The 22399-nt window shown below is 42.2% G+C and overlaps 1 protein-coding gene across 15 annotated transcripts in view; it reads left to right on the top strand.

The window, feature by feature from the left end:
- TMEM178A (transmembrane protein 178A) overlaps positions 1–22399 on the top strand; it is a 249199-nt gene that overhangs the window by 121475 nt on the left and 105325 nt on the right. The gene's annotated exons all lie outside the window — the stretch shown is intronic.

The raw sequence follows: 22399 nt of genomic DNA, 5'->3' as shown, positions 1-22399 counted from the left end.
CCCTTGCCCCACCATCATTCTTTTCACACCTCCATGACTTTTTCACAAGTGATTCCCTTTTCTTCTAATGCCTTTCACACCCACCACACCCCTGTCACCTAGTGAATTCCTCTCATCCTTTCAGTTGAAGTTCAAAGCTTGCCTTTTCTGTGAAACCTGTCTGGACTCCCCCTGGTGGAGTTGGTCTCTCCCACTCTTGTGCATCCATATTATTTTGCATATTTTTATCCGGGAATTTATCACAATGTGTTGTCATTTTTATTGGCATGGCCGTCTCCTTCATTAGACCATGTCTTACTCATCCTTGTTATCCCCTTCCAATTTCAGAGTTTAGCACGAGCCAGGAAGTACTTATTATACAGGAAGTACTTAGTAGATGCTTATTGAATGAGTACATTACAGCTGGTATGGTCTGTCAATTATTATTTATTGTGTGTTTACTATGTGCAAAGCATCATGTAGGTGCTGTACCTGCATGTGTATTGAGAGAGAGAGATAAAAATCTGAAGTGCATAGGTCACAGTCCTTCAAGAAACATAAAATCCTATATGAGATGAAGAATTTAAAAAGCTGAACAGAATAAATATCATGCAGAGATACAAGCACATGGCTATGAGAGCTTAGGGGAAGGGGAGTTGGATTGGGGTTGGGCAGGGGGAAGGAGGCATCACAGAATAGGTGGCCTATGAAAGGATTTTGACAGATATAGAAATAATGGAGGAGCGGAGGCAACCAGCCTGAGGAAACAGTATGAACAAAGGCATGAAGATAAGGACAAAGTAATTTCCCTGGAACAAAAGGGTCTGAGAGTGCTAGTCTCACCATAACTAGGGAGACAGAACACTTAAAAAAAATCTGAAATAAATCCCATTAATATCAATAAATGCATTTCCCCTAGTTGCCTATATTTGCATACTCTAAGCAGGAGTGGTGATTAATCACCTCCAAATTGCTCAAGTATATGAAGCAGGGTGTTCATAAGTCTTTAGCAGCGGGAAATACTTGTTACAAATAAACTGTTTACAATTTACTTTGTAAGCATCATTTCTGTTGGAGCTGTGCGGCAGATAATGGTAACAGTAGGTGCTAGCCCAGTCTTAACAGAAACACAAAGAAAATGTTCATAAGTGGCAGCCATTTCCCATTACAAACAAAGTTTTAATGGGCTTGGCGACAGTTCTAGAGACTTTCAAAATATAGCCAGAAAACACAAAGTTGGTTAATCCTTTACATGACAATTGTGTTTTGAAAATAAAAAGAAAGCAAGCCAAAAATTTATTTCTCCCTTAGCAATCCTTTATGAAAATTAGATTTTAAAATCAGACATAAATGTGATATATGAACCAACCAGAAACTGTGCATGATTGGTTTCTAATTTAAGGAAGGAAGACTTTTAATTTGCCAAGTTTATGTAATGTGTGGCAGCAACTAACAGTTTACAGATAGAAATTATAGTTTATATTGAAAAGTTTTAAACTTTACTTGGGGATCCACCACTACCAACAATATTTGTGAAGCCCCTTGTTGTTACAGTATGAGGCTGGTGAAAGCAGTATCATGTAGATGTGCTTCTTGCCTTCTGTGTGATCATGTTGGACGGTTGGGTTCATGCATTCAAGGACTTGCAGATGTCAGAATAAAGATAACCAGCCAGCCGTGATCTCTTGCATTTCCTCCTCACTCTTTACAAGTCAACATACCTTCACATTCATTTTTTCAGTTTTTCATAACCTGATGAAATAAATAGAGCATGAAAAGTGACCCTCAGTCTACCGATGAGGAAACCGAAAGGCAGAGATGGTCAACAAATTGCTCACAGACCACTGGTTATCACCACAGAAAGAACCAGAACTCTTGCCTTCAGCCTTCGTGTCCATTGCTACACGATGGTGCTCCTGAATAAACGTATCTCACATAGAGTGTTGTAGAGTTGGGGAGCAAGAGTAAATATCTGGTTGCCATGGAGATCACTGTAAGGAAGGATGACAAGTCCATGATAGACTGGAATGACTCAGAGGCAGCCTTGATGGTACCTCTAAGGTTAGAGCCCCACTAAAATGGATATATCTGATGTTCATGTAACAAACATATTCCCACAAAAATTTGGATTTAGAATCTCCAAGTCCTTCATAGGAAACCAAAGAGCATCACATAGCCGAAGCAGTAGACAGCAACAGTAATCAAAGTGAACATCTATGGAGCGCTTGACCCACACCAGGTACTGTGCTAGGAGCTTCATACCCACCATGTCCTTTAACAACAACCCTTTGAGGAAGGCACTGATACTGTTGTGATACAGATGAGGAAACTGAAGCATAGATTGTTTGTCAAGGTCTTATGACTAATAAACCACGGAGCAGAGAACTGAACCCACGCAGCCTGCCTCCAAAGCTGCAGTGTTTCCCCTACGTTATTCCAACTCCTATGTGTCAACTGTAATGTCTGTGGGGTGAGGGAATAGGAAATCTGCAGGAGTGAGGGTTGAGTCTAACCCTGAACATTGAGTTCAAGTGTCGGGTAACATCTGAGAAGGCAGAGCCCACAGGGAAAGCCCTCAGTCACGGGAACCCAGAAGCAGCCCCCAGTGCTGTGTCTCAACCAACAGATCTGTTAGCAGGCAAGTAAAGGGCATCTGAATGTCAAGGACCAAACTGCTTCTAATGTTTTCCCACCTCTGTTTTCCTCTTGTTCTTCAGAACTTTCTGGGTTTTTGTTGTGGTCATTGTTGTTGTTCCATTTCAGGGGTAATTTTCTAGATCTTGACGTGGCTGCCTGTAGAATTATATTTCAATCCTCCAGAATCTCTAGCAGGTTTTCTAACTCTTAGAAGACTCGCTGCGCCTGATGAGACAAAGAAAATATCCCTTAAACACGGGCACAACAGACTGAATGTTTGTGTCCTTCCAAAATTCATATGTTGAAACCCTAATCCCAATGTGATGGTAGTTGAAAGTGGGGCCTTTGGGAGGTAATTAGGTCATGATGGTGGAGCCCTCATGAATGAGATTAGTGCCCTTATAAGAAGAGGCCAGAGAGCTAGGTAGCTCTCTTTTCTGCCTTGTGAGGATAGAAAGAGATGTCAGCTACTTGCAGCCTGGAAGAGGACCCTTACCAGGGCCCTGAACTCAGACCTCCAGCCTCTAGAACTGCAAGAAACAAGTTTGTGTTGTTGTTAAGCCATCTAGTCTATAGTATTTTGTTACAGCAGCCTGAACTAAGACAATGGGATATACAGAGCCTTCCTCTCGGTGGAGCATGCTTTCTGCTCAACCCCACATACTGCCTCTGTTCCCAAAGCTTAGGTGGGAAGCAAAACTGAGCTGTCCTCCTGAGAACCCATCATTTACTCTCTACAGACCTGACCCCTTCCTAGTGAATCCCAGAAGAAATGCTATGCAGCAGCCTTTTGAGATGAAATGTTTTTCTATTGAACCGGAAAATAATCACATCCTCCCACTTACCCTTTAGGGTACAAATTGATCTGACTTGATTTGTCAGAGAACCAGAACTGCAGGCAAATAGGCGCTGGAGAAATCAACCAATCTTTTAAGGCAGGAGTGATTGTTACTCCTGTTGGCTGGCCGAGTGACTTGTATCTGGGGGAGATGCTCAGAGTGACTCAGAGTGCCTGAGGTGACAGAACGCAGAGGTTCCAGAGTGGGCTCTAACCGAGCAAGTGTTTCTCTGTCTTACAAGGGTTTGGTTTCGTGTTTTCCCCCCTTTTCCTTCTTATCCTGTCTCCTGGGGCTAGTATCCTCCGCAGAAACCAAAGGTGATGCATGTGTGCAACAGTGAGGAAAAATAGCTTGTGTGGGGATGAGAAGAGATGGGTATAAGTGTTTAATCCACGGATGTGCCTGTTTGTGCCTTGGTCATTAATAAACCCAAGAAGTGAGTAGGCACTACAGCAGAGGGGGTGAAGTCCTTTTGCTGGTGAGCTGTCCATTTTTAAATTAAAAAAAAATAGTTTAATACATAAGAACACTGTGAAAAAACATAATTGACACTCATGTATCAACTACCCGGATTGAAGAGTTGCTATTTTGCCATATTATTGTTATTATTACTCCCTTCCCAGTCTTCCCTTCCTTCCTTCCTTAGAAACAAAATGTTACAATATAGCTACATCTCTATACTTCCATCCCACTGTTTTATTCCTTTCTCTTTCTTTCCAGAGAGAAGTGCTATTACAGCATTAGACTTTACCTTTCTTGTTCATTAAAATTACTTCTACTATATAGATATATATGCAGACAGAATATGTAGCCCTCTTTGAAGGTGGACTTTTAATATTAACCCTTGGGATATATTCTGAACGTATCTTTTTTTTTTTTTCTTTGTGGTACGCGGGCCTCTCACTGTTGTGGCCTCTCCCGTTGCGGAGCACAGGCTCCGGACGCACAGGCTCAGCGGCCATGGCTCACGGGCCCAGCCGCTCCGCGGCATGTGGGATCTTCCCAGACCGGGGCACGAACCCGTGTCCCCTGCATCAGCAGGCGGACTCTCAACCACTGCGCCACCAGGGAAGCCCCTGAACGTATCTTGTAACACTTAAAAAATGTGTTTGTAACTCAATTTAACCTTTTTAAAAATTTATTTTATTGACGTATAGTTGATTTACAATGCTGTGTTAATTTCTGCTGTACAGCAAAGTGATTCAGTTATATATATATATATATGTATATTCATATTCTTTTTTATATTCTTTTCCATTATGGTTTATCACAGGATATTGAATATAGTTCTCTATGCTGTACAGTAGGACCTTGTTGTTTATCCATTCTATAAGTAATAGTTTGCATCTGCTAATCCTGAACTCCCGATCCATCCCTCCCCCATCTCTCTCCCCCTTGGCAACAAGAAGTCTGTTTTCTGTATCCGTGAGTCTGTTTCTGTTTCATAGATAAGTTCATTTGTGTCATATTTTAGATTCCACATATAAGTGATATCATATGGTATTTGTCTTTCTCTTTCTGACTTACTTCACTTAGTATGATTATTTCTAGGTCCACCTTTAACCACTTTTTACATGTGACATTATGTTGCAATTTACCCATGTTAATACCAGTTGATCTAGTTCAATGATTTTAACTGCTGCATTGTATTGCTTTGTATGAATAACTCCAAATTTATTTCACTCTACCCTATTGATAAACATGTTTTCCCTACTACAAAAAGTGCTGCAATACATCTTCTTGTTGAAGTCTCCTCAGGTCCATGTATGAGGTTTTCTCTTCAGGGTCTGTCTATACCTAAGAGTGGAATTGCTGGGTTACGAGGTTTCTTAAATTTTACATTTAATTACCAAATTGTTAAACTGTGCACTTAAAAATAGTTCATATAGCATTCCCCTAGTGGTTAGACTAATAGAGGAATAAGCTGTAGTAAACCAATAGCAACAAGACATAAGAAAAACTAGTTGAATCAGGCAAATTGTGTTTATTTCCTGTAACCTGGTCCATGATATTTATGGTTGTATTTCCCTTCTTGAAATCAGAGTATAATACAATCTGTATCCTCCTTGAGGTAAAATACCTAGACTCTATATTATTAGAGTCTCTATAATAATACATCTCTATATTATTCTACCATAAGTAGCTGGAGGAGAGGACCTAAGTTATCCCTCTGAACACCAAACCTTCATTCCATAGCTTTATCTTCAAACTTAGTTAAAATATATACCCAGGTTGGGCAATTAGCTTTGTTTTTCACATAACCTAAAACACCTGTAGAAAAACAGCTCTTGAAAATGGATGAATGTACAAAGCACCTGGTTAATATCAGAACATCTGATTCAGGGTCAAGGAGACCTCTGACCATCAGAATAGAAACTGAAAAAGGTCTTTATTTCATTGTGTAACAAGCCTGTGTGTACCCGTTTGAACACATTCACATCGATGCTCCACAGAGCTCTCTATCTGCCCACGCTGGACCTCCAACACCTTCCCCTCAGAGGCTCCTCTAGTTATTTCAAGGGGGTCCCTGGGGTGTTTGTACAATACATCACTTGGGCTCAGAAACGAGTTTGCTCATGTGCTTTGGCTCCCTTGTCAGAGGCCCTTTCCCTGTGTTGGATGACCGAGTCCTTAGTGAGAATGGGACCCCAGTAAGCACATCCGTCGTCTTCCCTTCTTAGAAAGCCCAAGCTGCTTTGCACGCGTGGCAGAGTTGGGATAGGGTGAGTAAAGGAAGAGAGGCGTGTCTCCAGCTTTGTCTCTGGGACTCTAAAGCAGCCTGGGTACCTAGATTTTCTTAAGGTCTTCCTTCAGCTTCTACCATAATGCCTCTTTTCTTAGAGATTCAAAATTACTCCTGTGCAGTGAGCTTGAAGTCGGGGGAAGGGGGACTATTACTCCATCCCCACCATTGCCATCCTGCTGTCCCTTCTCTTCCCCTAGGCACCCCATATCAGCACTCTCCAAGTCTGTTCAGTCTAAATCCCAAAGCCCCCAGGCACTGCGCTTCCGGGCAGGGGGGAGATGTGACCTAACTCTAGTCCCTTAGAACATACCTGAATCCCGCAGCAGTTCAAGCAAGACATCCTGCTGCAATAGTGTCACTAAAGATGTGAAGAGGCCCTTTGGGGGCATTCACTGTTTTCCTCACATGGCAGGTCGGCAACAAGCACATGTGGAAGCCAACTGGTTGTGAATGGAGAAGAGAGCTGTAAGTAGACAGAAGAAAAAAGCTTGATTGGGGCTTAATCAACTCCCCCCCCAGCATTTCTTAAAACACAGAATCGTGTTTGAAGAACCTTTAGATGTTATCTAGTTCATCATCCCATCTATTTTATTTATCTGCTTTGTATGCCAAACGACCTCAAAAATTAGTGACTTAGAATGACAGTGGTGTGTTATTTCTCACAGTTCTCACAGTTCCTCTGTTGTTTTCACCTGGACTCACTTCAGTGTCTCTGTTAAACTGGGGGTCAGGGAGGGGATCCAAGATGGCCTCATTCACTGGTCTGCCCTTCAAGTGGCCCTGGCTGTCGGCTGGGGCGCCTCTTTCTCCTCCCTCAGCCTCTCATCCTAGTTGGCTAGACTGGGTTCTTTACATGGCGTTCTCAGGGCAGTGTTTCAAGAGTGAGGAAGCTGCTAGGCCTCTTGAGGGCTGGGCTCTGGAGCTCATACAGTGGCACTTCTGCCAGTATTCGATTGGTGAAAACAAATTATGGGACCAGCCCAGATTCAAGGCACAGAAACAGACACCACACTTTGATGGGAGTTGTTGCCAAATATTGTGATCGTATTTTTCAACCTACTACACAATTTAATCCCTGCTATAGGATCTGTGGTATTGTTCTAATCGAATAAGGCTGGTGAAAGGGTCCTTATTCTTTCTAGAGGCAACTTTTTCATGGAGAACACCCACAGCCTTCTCCCTTTAGATGAACATCCCCTTGGTTCAAAATAAGCATTAGGGTCACATCTTTCCTTATCCAGTACTGGGGAAGGGAAATCTTCAGTGAGATGAGCAAAAGAAAATTTACATTTAGGACACACAGATGGACTAACTTATTCTGTCAAAGTTCTATTTGAGCTAGGTGTGCCTTTTGCAGGATGCCACCTCATTCTGAAGAGCTAAATTGGGCCAGTGTGGAACTGAGGGGAAATAAAACTAATGAGCTGATTGGGTCTGTATCTGGCTTAGACTTAAGGGAGAAGGATAAAGGGGGCCCTTGAGGTTTCCAAGCTGTTCAGCTTAGTTCACTAGAGCAAGAGAGCAGGTAAGTTAGTTGGGGAGAAAGCCGTAGTCAGGACCAAGTGTACCCAGGGCCATATATCTCAGGAAATTAAGTATCGTCATAAGTAGCTAGATGACATGAAGATTCCAGGGAGGCAAAAGGGTGCTATCGCAGTTTTGGTCTAGGGCCTTGTTATTTGTAGTGTACTCACTGGACCACCAGGAGAATCTTGGGCCCACCCCAGAACATGAATGAGAATCTGCATTTTAACAAGATCAAGTGCCTCACATGCTTGTTGAAGTTTGAGGAGCATGGGTCTAGAGAGCCTTCTTGATGCCTTTAATTCACACCTCACGGGAGACCCACATAAACGTGGCCTTACTTCCAGTAAAGAACTGTGCTTGGTACCACCCAAGGCTTTCTGGGAGCAGAGAGGGCTCAGCCTCACTGTCTGTGGTCACCCACAGTCTACAGCTCTTTTCTCTAAGCAGGGGTTCTTAGCCACTTTAAAAAATAGTTTTATTGAGATATAATCCACCTATACAATTCATCCGTTTAAAGTGTACACTTCAGTGGTATTTATTTACAGATATGTGCAACCACCACAGTCAGTTTTAGAACATTTTCATCCCCTCAAGAAGAACTTTAGTAGCCTTTAGCGATTACTCCCTCATCCTTCTATCCATACCCCCCTTGCATCTTGCCTTAAGGAACTACTGATCTACTTTCTATCTCTGTAGATTTACCTATTCTAGACTTTCATATGAATGAAATCATGGAGCATGTGGTTCTGAACAGTTTTTTGGATCATGAAGACCCATCGAAACTCAAATGGAAGAAATGAACCCTCTCCCCAGAACGTACATACACAAGTGTATTCACCCAGAACTTCAAAAATGTTTGTGCCTCTTTTGAAGCCTTTAGGGAGCATCTTTAGGAAGCCAAGATTAAGAACTCATGCACTGTAGCCAGTCAAAATGGGTAGTTGTCGCAAGCAGGTCCTAATCTGGTTTGAGCACTGCAGACAGAAGGGATGGGACCACACAGGGACAGGTCACACGGGGTTATTACTGCCCCAAGGTGGAAAGTGACTAAAGCAACAAGCAAAGGACAGGCACCAAGTGTTTACAGAGCTGAAGAAGCTGTGTTTATAACACATAGTTTGCCAGGGAGGGGGTGATGGTGAACAGATGTGTCATTTGCAATTAAGCCTAAAGATGTTAATTATGCAAATGGCATCTCTGATTAGGATTCTAAAAAAAGAACCCCATATATTATGGGGTGTTGGATGTGCACAATCAAGCGTGCTTGCTGACTCTTCCTCCAGGTAATCACTGCTGGTGCCAGACTCCTCGCCTGGGGGTCTTGTTTTCAATGTGCCACCTTGAGAGCCAGAGAGGGGTTCTGTGGAGGCGCTTTCCAACGGCAGAACACTAAAGCTGGACATGGTCTTTGAGATCAGGGAGTATAGTCTGTCCTTGTCCAGAGGCAGAAACTGAGGCCCAGAGAAATTACATGACTTGTCACTAGCAGAGTGAGGGTAAGAGCTCGTATCTCTTCTGTCACAGATTCACTTTCCCTTGCCTCATTGCATCAAAGAGGACATAAATCAACTATCAATTTTCTCGTCAGGGTCTACTTTAAATCTATGTGGAGTAAGGGCCAGGGGAATGATGTAACCAAAATATCTCCCTAACCCACTCAGGGTGTGCTTGTGCGTCTGTGTGTGGGGAAGGGGAAAGCAAGTAACGAGAATAACACAGGGCTTATACTCCAAGCTGTGTTAGTCATTAGAGCAGCCACTAGTCATCCGTGGCTATTTAAATTAAAATGAAATAAAATTTAAAATTTAGTTGCAGTAGTCACATTTCAAATGCTCAGTAGCTACTTGTGGCTGGTGGCTACCATATTGGACAGCACAGAACATTTCCATTACTGCAGGGCTTTCTAGAGTCTAGAGTCAGATTTTCTCAGTCTGAATCCCAGTTCTGCCACTTAGAGTAAAAGTTCGAGTGTATTATTTAACGTTTCCAAACCTCGATTTCCTCCTCTGTAAAATGGACATAAGCACCGTATCTGCCTCACTGGTTTGCTGTGAGAAGTATGAGTGTAAATGAGATAATGTGTGTCATGTGTTTCGCAAAAGGAGCTTACACTTATTAAGCACTAAATAAATGTTATTATCGTTGTTATTAAGCATCTCAGTATCCTGCTTAAGACTGTGCTGCTTCTTCTAATTGAAATGATGCGGTTTGTCCCCTGGCGGAGTAAGGAATTGCTTGTCAGGGGCACTAGGATGCCAAGAAGCCTAGGTCTTGGATGAGTTATAGAAGAAGGAGGTCAGGAACAGAGAGAGGGAGATGAGGAGAGGCTGGGGCTGAGGGAAGAAGATCAGGGTCCTGGGAACAAGGAGAAGACACAGTGGTGTGAGCTGTGAGAAGTGCCAGGGGGCAGTCGAGATCACCCCACTTCATACATTTGTCAAGGGCTGGCAGACCAGCGTCTTACTTAGCAGAGCCGTTGCTCTATCCGTCTGAGCGTGTGTTTAAAGGCTCCTGCCTCCTCATGTTCCTTGTGCTAACTTCTCGCCTGCTTGTCCACAAGAGGGAGGCAAGGGAAAGGAGAGAAGGAAATCCTACAGGTCCAGCTGGCTCTTTGCTGGCAGCTCTGGTCAAAGGTTTGCTGTGGAGGAAGCTGAAAATTCTGATTAAAACACGACTGCCTTTCACAGAAGCTCGCAGGTCTCAGCTGTGTTTTCCTTGAACCCATTACCTCCGCAGAGAGGATCCCTCCCAAAGGCTGTGTGTTATTCAGAAAGTCATACTTCACGGCCTCTCAGGAGGGCTGAGACAATTTTCACACCTGGCTGGAGGCTGTGTCAGCCTCCTAGCAACGCCCCCCAAATGGGTTCAGCAGCAGAGGACACAGGTGTGAGTGGAGTGGAGAGAGGTGGCCGTCACCCAGGTAATTTGGCCCCATGGCATGCCACTCCACAATATAGATTTTGCTGCCAGGGCTCATAAAGCATTGTGTTAGGCACTGGGAGAAGGTATTAAAAAATAATTCTCTTTGCCCTTAGGGAATTTTCATGTAATTCAGGAGCTAGTGAGCCAAGGGACAAAGGGGCTGAGGGTGGCAGAGGGGAAAGAGCGTTGCAGTAGGATCTGCAGATGTAGTTTATGCCCTGGTCTGCCATTAATTAGAAGTGTGACTTTGGGCCAAGCTATTGCAGTTTTCTGGGTCTCCTTACTCCCATCATGGATACATTTAAGCTGAGGGACTGGGTGATTTTTAAGTTCTCCATTTCTGGAACCCTGAGATTCTAATTTAGATGTGGGGATATGAACATCTAGGCCATGGAGGAAGATTCTTCTACTAGCAGTGTCAGATTTCTCAAATAAAGTATGGGATGCCCAGTTCATTTGGATTTCAGATAAACAATGAATACATTTTTTTAGTGCATTGTCACATGCCATATTTGGGACATACCTGTACTATGAGATTATCTGCTGTTTATCTGAAATCCAAATTCACTGGGCATTCTATATGCTATTTGGCGACTTCTGCCTTCCACCAAACATATCTGCCCCTCTCACTACGTGGGGAGGGTGTTTCTGTCTCTCTCCATCCTTTTACTGGGACCTTCTGATTACTCTGATTGGTCAGAATCTGCAGAATTCCTTGGCTGCATTTGACTGGCAAGGATAACTGTGTTTAAGGCAAGGCCCTTGACCTCCTTTGGCTCACACTGCCTAGACACAAGCGCTGAGGTGTCTCTTCCTCTCCCTCTCTCTTGAAAGAGCCCCTGAGCAGGGCTGCTCACGGGGAAGAGGCAGATAACTCTCCCTTTGTCCTGCTGCCCACCACAGAACACATCCATCCCAATGATTCAGTGGACTTGCAGTCCGTTCTGAGGGCCCATTTATCATAGATATGCCGGAGTGTTCTGGCTCCAAGGTATAGATTTGGGAGGGGATCAAAGGCCCCGTTTATCTTAAAGTTTAATCTTTTTTTCTTCAGTTTAGCTTTCACCAGGGAACTCTGCCTTTGGGGGATTATTGGGTGCTTGCTGGCCTAGTAATAAACTGATCATTTCATTCCCACCGGGCCAGTGCGTTTCTGTGTTTTCCTGTCTGACCTGGAAGGGAGGAGCTTTGAGACTCAGGTCCCAAGCCTCGTACATGGTTGTTTTCTCTACGGATCAGACTTATTGGCCTATCTAGATCCAGCCCCAAATGCAAAAAAAAGAAAAAGAAGAAAAAAGAGTGAACGGCATGTGATGTCATCAGGCTAGAACAGGTGAGAATGGTCAGACACAGGTCATCCTGGGACACTTCTCATTTACTTGGAGAAATGATCTGGGAACTTTATGTTGTAAATGACTGCTTGCTATATGAAAGACAATGGGGAGGGCTCTAGTCCGGTTATGCAGCCCTGACAATTCTAGTTATAGACCTTTACAATGAGATGATTTTCGGCAGATAGCTCTTGATATCCAGTGGATGCCGTCATCCTAGTCATTGGGAATTTCCTAGTACAGGTTCTTTATTTCTTGCCTGGACCTTTGCCACGCACAGCATTTTAAGTCCGTGCCTCCTATACTTGGCTTTCCTAAACCCAGGTCTGATTATGTCACCACGCTGCCTAAAAGCTTACCCTTTCCTGCAGAAGCAAGTCCACAGAGACTTAGCAGGCAGGTATGACACTCTTTGCATTTCAGTTTTTTTTCCTGCTATCACCCTCCCTGCCCCCAGGCTTCTAGGTTGTAGCTTAAATAAAGGTTTAGTTGTCTCTTAAATATTCTCCAACACATCTCCAAACCTTTGCACAGTTTGGCCCTTCTACTTCTAATGCCCTTCCTCTTCTCTCTCTGGTGAACATTTTATTTTGAGAATTAACTCAAAGGTCAGCTCTCCAAAGTCTTCTTGAATTTCCTTCTCCCCGATTCAGTAACAGTTCCCTTCTTCTGTGCTCTCAGATTCTATCCTATTGCATTGCAACCAGCGGGGCCAGGTATCTGTTTCTCCCTCTTGTCTAGGAGCTCCACGAGGGCAAACATCTTGTGTCTTTCACCTTTGTAGCGCCTCTTCAATGTCACATGCCTTTCCTATTTCCCCTATTACAGCACCCAGCACAGCAGGGGCATCCAATAAATGACTGTTCCATGCATGAGGACAATAGAATACGGCCCAGAGAGCTGATATTTGAGTTAATTGTGGGATGTGTTTGAATTGTCAGACGAAATAAATCTTTGGGGTAGAAATGACTGCATTGAAATGTTAGTATAGGAACATGGGGCAGCCCATAAAGGCCCAATAGATACTATAATTTAAATGAGGGATATTAAATCTTTATCTCGAGGCACAAATCAGAATAGAGCCACAGCACGAGACCCTTGTAACAGGAGAACATCAGCATTAGTATTAGCATTAGGTAATCCTTCCTTCTTTGGGGTAGAGAATGCCTGTTTCGGTATCAAACCACATCTCATCAACACGTGTGTTGTGACTTATAGAAAGGGTTATTTTCTTTGCCATGTAAGATTCAGTGGATCAGCAAAAAATCTCTGTTGGCAAGTACTTTGTGAGAGGCTGTCAAACTGGTCACAGGAGTAAAGGGTATTTTTTTGGCACTTTGCCTAAATGAAATCTGGAGGGATACCTCTTCTAATACTTTATTTCCTTCAGTACACATTTAAATTTAGCTCTCAAAGCCTAAAGGTCTTAATGGGAAAACCCACAAAGCTAGAAGCACTCTAGAGAAAAGCACTGGACTTTAGAGTCAAGAGTCCGGTCCCAGCTCTGATACTAACCCAGTGGGTGATCCTGGGGGAGTCACACAACCTCTGAGGGCCTCAGCTTCTCCATCTTTATATCAAGAGGGTTCTCCTAGGGATCTCTGAAGATAGTTCTCTGCTTTATCATTTTGATCCTACATGCTGCTCTGTAGGGACAGATTGTGAACGTAATGAAGCTTAAGTTTCAGGGATCTTTGCTTGCACAGCTCTTTTCGGAAGCCCTGGGAAGGGCCCCATAAGGTCTTTCACATGGTCGTATATTTTTGTAAAGTTCCAAAAGTAAAATATTTTAACTGAAATTGGTTACGACAGCTGTCTCTTTTTACTCCCTCTCTCCCTTCATTATAATTCCCCAGGTGTGGGGTGGCCTTGAAACGGCTGTGGGCATTTTTGGGATTCAGATAAAGGGAAATTGTGTTGAGGATATTAATGATACATTTCTATGTAGTCTAGAGTTACTTTTGTGTAGAGTTACCTTGTTACTCGTCCTTCTAATCTAGGTATGGCTTCCAAGAATATTTCATGCCATCCAGCACGCACAAGAGCAAGTCAAATACATTTCTAAATTGTGTCTATAACATTTTGAGCTACATAAGAATACAATCAAATTACTCTTCTACTACGTCTGTCACCTTACTGATGGATATAGGAGTTCTGCCACTAGAAGCCTTGTTTCTTCAGGACTTTTTAATGCGTTATATCAATGCATGCTCCCTCACCAGTGTGGCATGAAGGTGCAAGGCACACATGGTGCCATGGAATGAACTTATCCTACAACTCTTGGCACTGGAAGCATGTGGGGATTGGGAGAGAGACAAGTGTGAAACGTACAGAGCCAGAAGCTAGTCTGTTGAAAATTCTTCCAGTTGTCTGACACATAAAGTTATAAATGGAGGTTTCAGTTCTCAATGATGCCTAAACAAAATGGAAATGTTCTTCCATCAGGAATATACTTAATAATGTAGCATATACAATTATAAACACACTCTTTTCTCTATTTTTTTATTATATGTGCTTGAAATAGAATTTTCCAGAATGCCTGTGTTTGTAGGAGCAAAAACCTTTAAGTACTATAAGCAGTAAGTACTGCTAAGTACAGTACTGTAAGCAGTAAGTCTGTGATTTTGTAGGTTTTATGCATCTCAAAATAAGTCTTAGCATATCTGACACATCTTGTCAAGATGAATTGTGCTGGTTTTAGATGAAACAGCATGCAGTATTGACACAATGCATTAAAAAGTCCTCAAGAAACAAGGGTTCTAGTGACAGAACGCCTATATTGCTCAGTAAGGTGATAGATGGAGAATAAGAGTAGTTCGATTATACTATTACACAGCTTAATATATTGTAGACACACTTTAGAAATGTATTTGACTTGCTCTTGGGCATGCCTTAATTTCAGATTAATTTTGTATCTATTTTCAGAATGGTTGATACACTAAAACTCAAAGAGGAAAGGAAGGATGTATCCTATTGGAAACTGATGATCTAAACTAAAAGAAAGGAGAGTAGCAGAGACTTCAAAATGTTGAAAACTCTCTTATCACAACAGAAGCTAAAAACTCTGATGGCCAGAGTCATAAAGACAAGAAACAGGATCACAACAGCAAGGAAAATATAGATAAAACAATAACAGAAGAGAGAGAAAATTTATGTAATTTGGGACATTCCAGGACAAAGAACAGAAGAACAGGAGGAGGAAAGTAATGGTCTGCATGAGGACATGGACTACAGAAAAGTTAATGAGTTGGTCATTGTGTCAAAGGGTATTTAAAATTAGCCACTGATGGGCTTCCCTCGTGGCGCAGTGGTTGGGAGTCCGCCTGCCGATGCAGGGGACACGGGTTCGTGCCCCGGTCCGGGAGGATCCCACATGCTGCGGAGCAGCTGGGCCCGTGAGCCATGGCCGCTGAGCCTGCGCGTCCGGAGCCTGTGCTTCGCAACAGAAGAGGCCACAACAGTGAGAGGCCCGCGTACAGCAAAAAATAAAAAAAATAAAATAAAATTAGCCACTGCTCAAGAAGCCTGAAATACCATGACTCTTTTAGGTCATAGGTGAAGGGAACTGGATAAGCTTAGCGCAAATTTGACAAAACTCTAAAAATGTTACATGACACTGTAATGAGTTGGAAGTTGGAAAAAACTTTTCTAAATTATCAATAATGAAAAAACAAATTTCTGCTAGACTGAATTGTCTTTCTCACCTCCTTACAGAAAGACTGCAGAAAAAAGTGGCTTATCATGTAAAGAGATGACTACAGATTTAGAAAAATATTATACATGTATTTTAGGCAGCTCGTTAGGAAACATGTTTTGTCATTTTTCCCCCCTGGATTTTGTGATGTTTGTGGAATTTTTCAGTTTTAGAAATTAGTATTTTATTATGATTTCTCACTTCATTGTAAACAAATGTTCAATCTGTGCTCAGTTCTTGTCTGTGATTTTGAATTTCTTTCAGTAAAAAGGGCCCCCAAATTGTATCAGCTTTAGGCCCCACAAGAACTGGATCTATTGCTGCTCATCTGATAGCATCCTTTATAGAGCAGTGTTTCTCAAGCCTTAATGTGCATTTGAATCCCTTGGGGATCTTGTTAAGATGCAGCTCCTGAGATTCTGTATTTCTAACAAACTCCCAGGTGGTGCCCACACTGCTGGTCCAGGGACGCACTTTGAGAATCAAAGATCTAGAACAATGGTTCCTGTCTGGCTGTGCATTGGAATCACTTGTGATGCTCTTAGAAAACACAGATGCCTGGGCCCTACCCTTGAAGATTCTTACTTAGGAGGTCTAGATTGGGGCCCTTTAGCTATATTTTTTTCTTGTTTAAAAATTCCTTAAGTAGGGAAAGAGACCCTTTGATACACTGTTGGTGGGAATTCAAACTGATGCAACCATTTTGGAGGTTGATTTAGCAATATCTTCCTGGAAACCCAAAAGAAGCCAGCTTGTAAGGCAGTCTGGGAAAGGGAATTTACAGATTCCTACCCCAGGCTGGGAAAAAAAAAGTGTGGGAGGATGGGGTTTGGCTGAGAGACAATAGATATATAATTGGTACAGGGTACATTCTCTGTGACCCAGAACTTCCACTTCTAGGAATTTATCCTAGTAATATTTATACGTATCAAGACATATGCTTAAGATTGTTTAATTCCACATTATTTGTAGTTGGGGAAAACTAACAGTAACCTGCCCATCAATAAATTATTCAAATCGTGAAACATCTTTACAATGAAATAAAAATAGCTAATCTTAGTTAAGCAATTACTATGTGCCAGACATTGCTCTAAGTTATTTGTAAATATTAACTAAATTTGTCTTCACAATTATCATGTTTCCATTTACAGATGATGTAATTTATATGTATTGACATGGAAAGCTGTCCAGGGATATAACAGGCAAAAAGCAGCTAGCAGAACATTACATATAGTATATCATGCATTACCATTATAATACAATAGCAAAAAATGATATATTAAAATCTGAGACAGAGTCCCAGTAGATAACTACTGATCTAGAATAGGAATGAAAGGACATTCAGTTATATCCAAACATGGTGTTTTCATGCAATTTGATGAACTGGTAACACTTTCAGAAGAAGAGAAAGTAAAAATGATTAGGTTGATTTGTTGGTTTAGAGTATTCTGTCAATGGTCAGACGGATAGTCATTCTGAAGGATCTCAACATTAGGGATGATGGGAAGAACTGACCCATAGATGTTCCTATATCTCATTTCTTTTAGGACACACTCTTGGGAGAAACACTCCAGTGCAATTTGTCTGGGCTTCTCAGTTGGTTGCTCTTTGCCTTATGCTGTTTCACCTTAATAAGCTCATTCCACTCTTACTTTTAGTCCACGGCAAGGTTTAAAAAATTTTTCAACACTTTATTATGGGAATTTTTAAACATACAGAACAGATAAAAGAAATCTACAGGGAACACATGTATCTATCATCGGATTGTACAGTTAACATTTTACTATACTTGCTTTATTACAAATCTACTTATTTCTCTATGCAACCATTGATCCACTTCATTTTCGGGGACACATTTCAAAGTAATTTGCTGACATCAATCAGTACATTTTTCCCTAAATGCTTCAGTATACATATCAACAACTATAGTTTAATATTTATTTAGAGTTCATTTTCTTTCCCTGTGAGGTAAAATTTACACACAGGAAATGCACAAATCTTAGGTGAACCATTTGATGAGTTTTAACTAATGTGTGCGTCTGCATAACTCAAACTTCTGTCCAGAGAGAACTTTACTGTACCTGCGAGTTCCCTCATGCCTCCGCCCTGGGGTACTTCCCTGCCTCCGCACCACTCCCCCACCAGACAATCACTGCTCTGATTTTTTTCCATCATAGATATCCATCCTAGAACTTCACGTAGCTAGAATAATACAATATGTCTTTTGTGTAACAATTCTTTCACTCAGCATAACGTTTTTGCGTTTTTGCGATTCATCCATGTTATTGCATGTCCCCATTGTTTGTTAAGCATTTCCTTATTTTCTGGCATAAGATGATGTTTCGGGTTCAACTTGTACTTTCCCTGTTCTAGGCCTGGAATCAGCCATTTTCCCAAGGAAAATGCTCTGGTTTCCTTTAATAAAGGGTATATTCAGAGACCAAGATTTGGGCACTCAATGTTTTAATTGCTACTGGGGTGTCATTGCTTTTAGGCTCATTCACTCCGTGGACAGACATAGGAAATACACACACACACACACACACACACACACACATACGTACACACACACATATATATGAGATATATATGTGTGTTAATATGTGTATATATACATACACACATATACATCTGTAACTATTTCTGTATTTATCTGTGTGTATGTATATATTTACACACACCAACACACATAATAATAAAAGCTAAGTTCATACTGATACTGTGGTTTCAATCCAAACCCTCATGGTTTTCTAGACTTCCTGTTTCAATGTTTGTAAATACCTTCTCTGGCAATGAGAATTTTGGCTCCTATTATCCTAGTATATTTACTTATTGGCTCAATCTCCCAACCACGCCCGCTGTCTCTTCCGCCCACCACCTCCACATCCTGCCTCTTTACCCTGTGTCTCACCCCCTCCTGCCCTGCATCCATGCCTCTGCATGGCTTCCTCAACCCTCTCACCATCCTGTGATTTCAGTTGCTGTGCTGAATTCTCCATGCTGGGAAGGGAAGTAGAGGGAGCAGGCAACACATTTTGAAGGGATAAAACCCAAGTGAACAAACCATTTACTCCATTTGCAGTAGTTCTATTTCTTAATTCCTGTTCCTAAATTTTTTTTTTTTTTTTTTTTTTGGCTGCGTTGGGCCTTTGTTGCTGTGCACGGGCTTTCTCTAGTTGTGGTGAGCTGGGGCTACTCTTTGTTGCAGTGTGAAGTCTTCTCATTGTGGTGGCTTCTCTTGTTGTGGAGCACGGGCTCTATCATGTATCTATCAATGGTCAGACAGATAGTCTGCTCTAGGAACGTGGGCTTCAGTAGCAACACGCGGGCTCAGTAGTTGCGGCTCGTGGGCCCTGGAGTGCGCGAGCTTCGGTAGTTGTGGCGCCCGGGCTTAGTCGCTCTGTGGCATGTGGGATCTTCCCGGACCAGGGAATGAACCTGTGTCCCCTGCATTGGCAGGTGGATTCTTCACCACTGCGTCACCAGGGAAGTCCTGTTCCTAAATTTTTACAGAGAAAAGCACCGAGTCTTTAAAAAAAGAGAAAGGGAACGATGGAGTGGAGCAAGTTACAATTTTATTTAAAGTCCCAAGCAGAAGACTTTTTTTTAAGGATTTAATTAATTAATTAATTATAACATCTTTATTGGAGTATAATTGCTTTACAATGTTGTGTTAGTTTCCGCTGTATAACAAAGTGAATCAACTATATGTATACATATATCCCCATATCCCCTCCCTCTTGCATCTCCCACCCTCCCTATCCCACCCCTCTAGGTGGTCACAAAGCACAGAGCTGATCTCCCTGTGCTATGCGGCCCAAGCAGAAGACTTTTAACAAGCTATTAGAATGATAACCTGTGCTTGCTGTGGAATCAGCTCAAAGCCTTCCCGATGTTGCCCAGCACGGGCTAACGCTGCTCTGTAACAAGTGAACACACTGATGGCCTTCAAAGGCATCAATCAGTCATAAGGAGTATTAGCAGAAGCTTCCATTGCCGAAGTGTTGGCTGTCCTTGGGCAGGCACAGCAGGCGAGGGTCCCAGCCATTTGCACCAGTCCTCCAGCCTTGGCATTCACGAGGTCTCAGCTGTGACAAGCCTGTAGGCATCAAGGTCAGGCCTTCACCCACTGACGTGAGCTTCCTTGGGGTTTCTCATCAGAGCCTTTGCCTATCACCTTAGGGCAGAAACCCTGCCACAGTTCCTTTCACATTTCCTAAGTCCAAGAAATAATCTGGCTTTTGGAAAACAATCTGATAACTCTTTCTGGAAGCTGGGAGGTAGCGACCCCTTGAGTGCACCAAGCAGCGTGTAGGGTTGGCTCTTTCGCTTCGAGTAGCTTAATTTGCTTATCAGATTGCATAAAGCTGGGTGCTCTCAGGGTCTGCTTCTATCTCTGGCCACACACTTCCTTCTGACCAGGGAACCCACTTGATCATCTCTGAAATATGCCACATTTGTAGGCTTAAGGCAGCCCTGACCTAAAATAAGGATGGCAGATTTGTTTCAAGACATGTACTAGCTCTGATTAATTGTTCGCGTAGGCCTGAGAGAGCTGTATAGTAAAGGACTTTGTGGCCTCATCAGGGCTCAATAGGAAAGAGTACTGTAATTGATTAGTTATGTCTGCCGTGAGCATGGCAGGGAGGACTGGGGTAAATGGGCACCATATTTGTCATCCCTATCCTAGGATTTAACCTCATGTTCCACCACAAGATAGGTAAGAAAGTTTTGCCTGAGGTAGACAGTAATTATCTTAACTTCAAAACTGCCTGATTGGCAGTATCTCGTGTCTGTTGTCCTTATTTATTGTATTAATATTTTGGCCAAGTGTGTTCTCTGACGAATAACAAGAAAGAAAGAGAAAAATGAATATTCATTGAATATCTACTAATTGTCAGTTCCTTCTTTTAGGAGCTTTATTAAATATCTCTCATGATATATTCAAAACAATCTTATAAAATCAGAATATTATTCCCCTTCTTAAAATAATAAAGAAATTAAGCCTCAGAGAAGAAAATATTTGCCTAAACCATAATAGAACATCTCAAATCCAAGGGTGATACTCATTCTGATATGCTTGGACAGTGGTTCTCACTCTTAGGAACATATTAGAATCTCCTGGAAAGATTTTAAAAACATTTGAAAATTTTGATGACCGCATCTTGTCAATTACATCAGAACCTCTGGGGTAGGGGAGACTCAGGCATAGGAATGGGTTAAAATTTTTCCAGTTGATTCTAATCTGCAGTCACTGGGCCAAGGAGTAGGGAGCAGGATAATTTATATTTATAGAATGCCCATTCTGAGCCTAGCTCCCTGCCCTGCCATATTCTATCTAATTTAATTCTCATGTAATTTCTCAAAGAAAAAACGATTAGCCTCTTTTTACCTATGAGGAAAATGGAGGCTCATAAAACAAAGAAATTCCTGAAGATCTTGCAGTAGAACTGGGATTTGAATGCAAGTCTGTTTGCTTCCAAAGTACTTGCTCTTTCCATGGCACCATGCTTTTTTTGGTTAAGTTTCTGAACCAAGGCTCCACCCTTAACCTTAGTTTTGAGCAAATCTGGATTCTGCCTAGTTTCCATATCTGACCCCAACTTGTCATTCCCTTCCTTGACTTGGTTCCAGCTTCAGCTGGAAGCACCATTCTGAGCATTTCGTTTCATGGTCGAGAAATGCAAGAGGCACTCCCTAAAGTTACCACCTTCTATCCTGTGGGCTTTGGGCAGCTCAGAGCAAGGCTGTTTCCAGAGCCAGGGATCCTGCACAGTGACCTCGACTGCAGGATCTCAGATGTCCAGGCCAGATAAGTGTGGAGTCCCTTCTTTGGACACCAGGCAGTTCAAAGAGATACAGAAGAGTTGTGGCCTGAGGTCCTAATCCTGTTAATTGAGGGCATCTGTGTGCCTGCTTGGCTGTTTTAATGTCACATTGACTTCAGTTCCTTAGGTCAGAATCATGAGTCTCCATGAGATAGCTGAGTAAACAGGAGAACCTCAGAGCTGGATTGGACCTCCAGCTTGATTTAGTTCCACACCTCCCTAAGGCCAAAAAGCCCTGTCAGCACCATTGTCTGAAACAAATGAGACTGTTTAAATATTTCCTGGGGAAGGAATGGCACAATCTCTCCCATTAATTGATACATTGTTAGGCAGCTCAGAAACACTTTTAAAATTAAGCTTGTATATTGCTCTCTATAATTTTCAAGTTCTTCAGCTGATTGATTTTCCTCAATCTTATCAAAGACTAATTTCTATAAAGTTGATCCGTCATCCAAGTAGTTGGTACAAATTAGGTTGGACTAAGCAAGGTCAGTTCCAGGCCAAATTATGAATAAGGTTCTCCAGCGGAGTTTACTTTCATTGTCCTTAATCATGTGTTTTCCTTTAGGGACAGCCCCTTCTCACCCTCTCCAGTCTAACTTTTCTTCCCCCATCAGAATTCCCGCTGTCAGAAAAAATTTGGAAACTTAGCCACCAGGGGTAAGTGAATGATAAAACATGATTGTCTCCTCCTAAGAGCATTTATACTTTTTTTTTTTTAAGGATGAAGTCTTGAAAGGTTTGGCATAAAGGAATAAAATGAATCTAAGTCATCAGGCAGTTTAAGGGAGGGTGGGGTAAGGGAACATAGCTTCCCAGCAATTCTGATATTGAAACAGCACGTAAAACATTGACCAGCTTCAGCTAGTTTTGCCTCCTTAAACAGAGCGTTGATT

This window comes from Tursiops truncatus, chromosome 14 (genome assembly GCF_011762595.2).
Source record: "Tursiops truncatus isolate mTurTru1 chromosome 14, mTurTru1.mat.Y, whole genome shotgun sequence".
NCBI lineage: Eukaryota > Metazoa > Chordata > Mammalia > Artiodactyla > Delphinidae > Tursiops > Tursiops truncatus.
This window is presented reverse-complemented; position numbering and strand designations above follow the sequence as displayed.